Consider the following 6,643-nt stretch of genomic DNA (forward strand, 5'->3'; position numbering starts at 1 on the left):
TGGAGGGGTCGGGGAGAGGGTCAGGGAAGGGGTTGGAGGAGTCGGGGACGGGTCAGCCTCCAATTTGGTCGATCAGTGTTAATTGTTTGGTGGCCCAGTTCAGGCCCGGTGGTTGGGAACCCCTGAGTTAACAGGAATATTACATTTATAGCACTTTCGTTTTCAAAGGTACATTTGATGAAATTTTAATTTTCATCACCTGCATTTTAGTTTGTCATTTACAGTTTACACAGTTTTTCCGTACAAACTAAAAATCTAGGATATGAGTATAAAAAACCCTTACTTTCTTAAAACATTTGAAAATACTGCATATGCATCTAAACATGATGGTTTTTGTTGTCGAAAATTCTTCCTTTAAATTTGTATGTCGAAAATTCTTTCTGTGAATTTGAATGTAGAAAAATCTTTCTGTGGATTTGTAAGTCGAAAATTCTTTTTGTTGATTTGTATGTTGAATATTCTTTCTGTGGAGAGAGAAAAATCATTGGTTACACACTATGTAATAATCCTATTAAGTGGTTATAAATAAGGTTGAACGATTTTTTTAACAGTTAACTGAAAATGAATGGCCAGTAACATTTAGAGTGACAATTAATGACTAGAAAAAACTATCAGCACTTTGAAGCACACTAATATCTTTTCAGATCCCCATAATTACTCCACTAGCAGATACTTAGGCCTACACAACAACTATATCCAGCTATATTGCTATATGTAGATGAAAATAGGGAATGTATAATATATGTACATATGTTTACCATTAGTACAGGGAATGCGACCATTATTGTCTGTAGGGCCAACCACTTCATCCCCTTCAAACTCAAATGGTTTGCAATTACCCCACTAACAGATACTAAGCCCTGCTCAGCAGCTATATGAATATGAATATTAATTTTTCTAACATTTTCCCCAGTTTATGATGATGAGCTCCACTCACCTCAGTTGCCTGATACAGAATGAGGCAGTTAGAACTTGTTTTCAAACATTAACTCTGTGTGCACTGTGACATCACAATGTATCATGTGTCCCATTATGACATCACACCTGCAAACTATGGTCAGGAAATTCAGGCTTAGCAGATAATCTGCTCTTTTAAAGACAGTTATAAATTAATATAAAGACTGTATTGAGATATGTCTTTTGTTGGCGGCGCTATGATATTACAATAACTCTATTGCATTGCTATATGTATGTTAAATGAAAATAAGGAATGTGCTAATATAATATATAGGCTATTAGTACAGGCAATGCCACCATTGTTGTTTGTTGGGCCAAGCAACCCTCCCCCCTGCATTTACCCACTAGCAGACACTAATAAGGCCTATCCAGCAGCTACCTTTATATTTATATTAATATTGTTATTTTAAAATTTTCCCCAGCGTATCATGAGCTCCACTCACCTCAGTCTCCTGATCAAGAATGAGACAGTCTGGGCTGGTTATGAACAGCTGTGATAATGTCCATTATGACATCACAATGATATGTCACATGACTAGCTGCTGATCAGAGAATACAAAAATGATCATAAAAACTGCACATAGTTCTACAATTATTTCAAAGAGATTATGGTTAAACTGTTGTTTGTTTATTTTTTCACCCTTTTATTTTTATGTAGACAGTGTAAATATATGAATGTATAATATATTGGTATAAAGTATGGAGGTATAATACATAAGTAGCATACAGGTATAGAGAATGGCCCAGATATTTGTACAGCATTTGAAATATAGCAATAATGATAATTGCACCATTACTGTACGTGCTCTATACTATATCATCAGAGGGGATTCATTCATTATTATGGGTATCAGTACAGGGAATGACATTACTGTATGTATAATATCAGACAGATTTACTAGAGATTGAACTAGGAATCCAGAAGGATTTAAAATATGGGATGCTGTAGGTGGGACATAGTTTACATTCACATGCTTAAATGGGTGTTAGAGATCCCATTATTTGGGGGATTGTCACAGTTTCAATAAATATTGGTAAAACAAGTCAACCTCTAAACATTTTGGGGGCCTGAAAAATAATTTGCTGCGGGTCCCAGTAATACCTAGTTATTCCACTGAGTCCAGAAGTTCCTGTGCTTGTCTGGCTGCTTTGCCTGAACTAACACAGCAGAATCATTTAATCCACTACCAGCCAGTTTATCAGGCCTAAAACCCCTTCAATTATGTCTGACAAACTCTCAGAGTCAGTTATATGTTTTGTATATGATTGTTAGGCTCCAATGTCTCCTCCTAGCTGTAATCTTGCACCAGTTAGCTTATAGCAGTCTCTTCATAATGCGCTTAGCTATAGTTCAACTACTACATAATAGGTTTAGCCAGAGATGTGGGACTGATCATGTGCACACATAATCTGTATAGTATTATGTGTAAGTTATATGAGCAGCCACTCCTGAGTACTGTGTGTAAACAAAAGGGGTCATTTAGGGGGGGCAAGTTTAGGGGATCATAATTTATTTATATAGAAGCAACAAGCTGCACAATCTTTTACATTAATTTATAACAAAAGGGCTCTAATGATGCCGTCCCCTTACCTGCCCAGTGCTTACCCCTATCACCAGGGCCGGAACTAGGGGTAAGAAGAAATTCACTGGCACACAGGAATATCAGCAGCAGGGCAAGCCCTTGCAATTTTATTAATGCAGTGTGCAACGTTTCGGGACTTGACAAAGGGGCGTGCCCCAAAACATTGCACATTGCATTAATAAAATTGCAAGGGCTTGCCCTGCTGCGGATATTCCTGTGTGCCAGTGAATTTCTTCTTACCTTGGATGTGAGGTGGCCGATTCCTCTATCACTGGGCACCAGGAGATACTATTTGACTGGGCTGATTATTTGGCAATCAGCGATTGTCATTTACTTCAGAATTCCTGATTTGGAAATCTGGAGTTTTTACCCGGGCAGCCCTTCCAAAAACTGGGATGTCCAGGTGAAATCCGGACAGGTAGCAGTACCACATCTCTGGCTAAACCTATTACGTAGTAGTTGAACTATAGCTAATTATTATTAGCATTATTAAGAGACTGCTATAAGATAACTGGTGCAAGATTACAGCTAGGAGGAGACATTGGAGCCTAACAATCATATACAAAACTTATAACTGACTCTGAGAGTTTGTCAGACATCATTAAAGGGATATTAGACCAATTATAATAATGGGTTAGGCTTAGGGTTCGCTGCACAAAATAAAATCCAGAGACTCTGCAGTTCACTCCCTTTGCCGGTATTAAAATCTGTTCTCCTTCAGATTAATCGCAATAAAATCTTTCTTTTGTAGGTAGCGCTGGTTTTCTTCCTACAAAAGAAAGATTTTATTAGGCTTAGGGTTGCCACCTTTTTTTAAAAAAAATTACCGGTCAGTGGTGGGGGCGGAAAATAAAGGGGCGGGATGTGACGCAAAAGGGGCGGAGCCGATGAGGGGGTGACATAAAAGGGGCGGAGACACTGGGGTAGCATCACAAAAGGGACGGGGCCACCGCCCAAGCCAACGAAAATGTAAGTTTTCATCGGCGGGCAAGGGATTTTGTCTATGGTATTACAAATTACCGGCAGCTACATTGCCGGTAAATTTGTAATACCGGCCCCGGCCCTGGCAGGTGTTTTACCAGCTAGGCCGGTATAATACGGGTTAGGCTGCAAGATGATGTGTTGCTGCAGCCATGTGGAGCAGAGCTGGCAACTTCTCATCTTGTTTGTTATATGGCAATAAGCTTTGTTCTTATTGGTTCATGAATGTGACTGACAGTGTTGCTTCACAGAATGGTTATTTTATCTATTTTGTAAAACTGAGCTTTCATTTTGTGGAAAGAATAAATCCTGTACTATAAAAATGTTGCTTTCTGTCACAAAAATCTATTTTGTAATTCAAATCTAGCTTGACATGCACGAGTTAGTTACACTATTATATAATATGTCTGTTTTTTTTTTTTACATAATTCATTCTGTAAGTAACTCTGCACATAAGTGTGTCCGTTACATGGAGGTTATACATTTGTGAGACAGATTGCTTGTTAAAATGTACTGAATGGAGTTTGTGATATAATGACATCCTTTTGTGCACTAACCAGATTTTGTTCTCATTCTTTAATAGAAATAAGTCTTGTATATTTTTTTTATCTGTACATGGTCTTAAAAATACTTATATACCATGAGAGATATTAATTCTGTGTATTAGGGATAGTTTTGTATACAGAATGTATTTGGGACAAATGGCACCCCATACTGGGAAGCTGTGCCTCGCCACAAATCCAGGCTTGGGTGATCTTTATGGGTAAAAAGGTTCCCTGCTATTTGTCTATAATGTCCTCTAATGTGCTTGACATCTAACATGGGGCTAGACATATTGTCCGTTTCCCATCTGCCCCCAGTCATGTGACTTGTTTTCTGATAAACTTCAGTCACTCTTTACTACAAGGTGGAGTAATATCACCCCCCCAGCCTAACATCAGAACAATGGGAAGGTAACCAGATAACAGCTCCCTAACACAAGATAACAGCTGCCTGGTAGATCTAAGAACAGCACTAAATAGTAAAATACAAGTCCCATTGAGACACATTCAGTTACATTGAGTAGGAGAAACAACAGCCTGTCAGAAAGCAGTTCCATCCTAAGTGCTGGCTCTTTCTGAAAGCACATGACTAGACAAAATGACCTGAGATGGCTGCCTACACACCAATATCACAAAAAAAATTTGCTGGTTCAGGAATTATATTCTGTATGGTAGAGTGAATTATTTGCAGCCTAAACAGTGTAATTTAGATATAAAAACAACATCATAAAAATCATGACAGAATCCCTTTAAGGACTGGAGTCCAAAACTGCACTGCATACTCCACATGAGGCCTCACCAGGGACCTATAAAGAGGCATTATTATGTTTTCATCCCTTGAGTTAATGCCCTTTTATATGTAAGACAGAACTGTATTTGCTTTAGTAGCCACAAAATGACACTGCCCAGAATCAGGGTAGGATTACAAGACCGACTTCGATGCATTTCTATCAGATCCGACGTTGGGCGACAGAACACACGCGTCAAGTCAGATGCGATAGAAACAAGGTTAGTAATATAAAGTTGGATGGTGTCGCAACAGTGATTCGAAGCGACACACGACTGTCGGATGTAGACACAGCATTTGCATCCGACAGTCGTGTCACGTCAGATCACTGTTGTGACACCATCCGACTTTATATTACTTACCTTGTTCCTGTTCCGAATTGATGCGCACATTATCTTGCCCAGCATCCGATCCAACGGAAACACATCGAATTCCGTGTAGTCCTACCCTACCCAACCTGTTATCTACAAAAACCCTTAGATCCTTCTCAATTAAAGAAACCCCCCAAAACACTGCCATTTAGTGTATAACTCACATTTATATTATTTTTGCCAAAGTACATAACCTTGTATTTATCAACATTGAACCTCATTTTCCAGTTTGCTGCCCAGTTTTCCCATTTAATCAAAGTGATAGCATCCTGCAGGGAACCTATAGTTCTGTACAATTTTGTATCATCAGCAAAAATAGAAACATTACATTCAATGCCCTCCTCCAGGTCATTAGAATAGAAAGAAGGACAAAGATACACAGCTGATTTTTTTGGCCATACCCACTTTGTAGACACACCCCTAAATACCTCATCCATTTAACCAAAACATAACCCAACTGTACCAGTATTACTACAGCATATTAACCCTAGACATACCAGTATAATTACTACAGAAAATTGGCATATTGACTCCAGACATGTCAATATAATTACTACAGCATATTAAAGGACCAGTAACAGCAAAAAATTTCTAAAAAAATGTTGAGAATGCTATGAAAAAAAGACACCAACACATATCAAACCTTAAAATCTCTAAGTCTTTATTAAGAAATAACTTACAGAAACTCTTCAGAAAAGGCAATCGGCGATCCATTGTGTGGTGCTCCATTTCTCCTTCCTGCCTTCCTTATAGGAGATAGCCAGGGAGGAGAAATCGATCGATGCACGATGGATAGTCGCCCTGTCGCCGTTTCTGTAGAGGAGCACAAGAGGAGTTTCAGTAAGTTATTTCTTAATAAAGACTTAGCGACTTTTAAGTTTAATATGTGTTGGCGTCTTTTTTTCGTAGCATACTAACCTTTTTTTTTTTAAGAAACGTTTTTCTGTTACTGGTCCTTTAACCCCAGACATGCCAGTATAATTTCATAAGAAAATGGATAATGAGCATATTAACCCCAGAACCAAAGACAAACGGGGCAATGTGGAATGTTTAAACAACAATTGGAGACAGCAGGGTGTGAATTGAAAATCTGTACTATCCCGCTAAAAACAGGACAGTTGGGAAGGTACGGATCTGTAATGAAAGGGCTGTTATTGGGCAGATAGTAGATCACAGGTAGGGTGAAGGTTGGCTAATTTGTGGTTCAGGTACTACAGAGCATTCTTTAAAGCTAATAATATCACTGCTAAGGGCAGGTAGCGAGTCAAGACTTGTTTGTTAAGTGTGGGTGTTGCTTAAACTAGTGTGTATGAATAAAGCACAATTTTTATAAATATATACCCAAGTGTGATTATTATGTTCTTGTAGGATCACTACAAATAAAACATAGCCACAGTTGGCCAGAGCTGGGAAACAAGGCTC

This window comes from Xenopus laevis, chromosome 6L (assembly GCF_017654675.1).
Source record: "Xenopus laevis strain J_2021 chromosome 6L, Xenopus_laevis_v10.1, whole genome shotgun sequence".
Lineage (NCBI taxonomy): Eukaryota > Metazoa > Chordata > Amphibia > Anura > Pipidae > Xenopus > Xenopus laevis.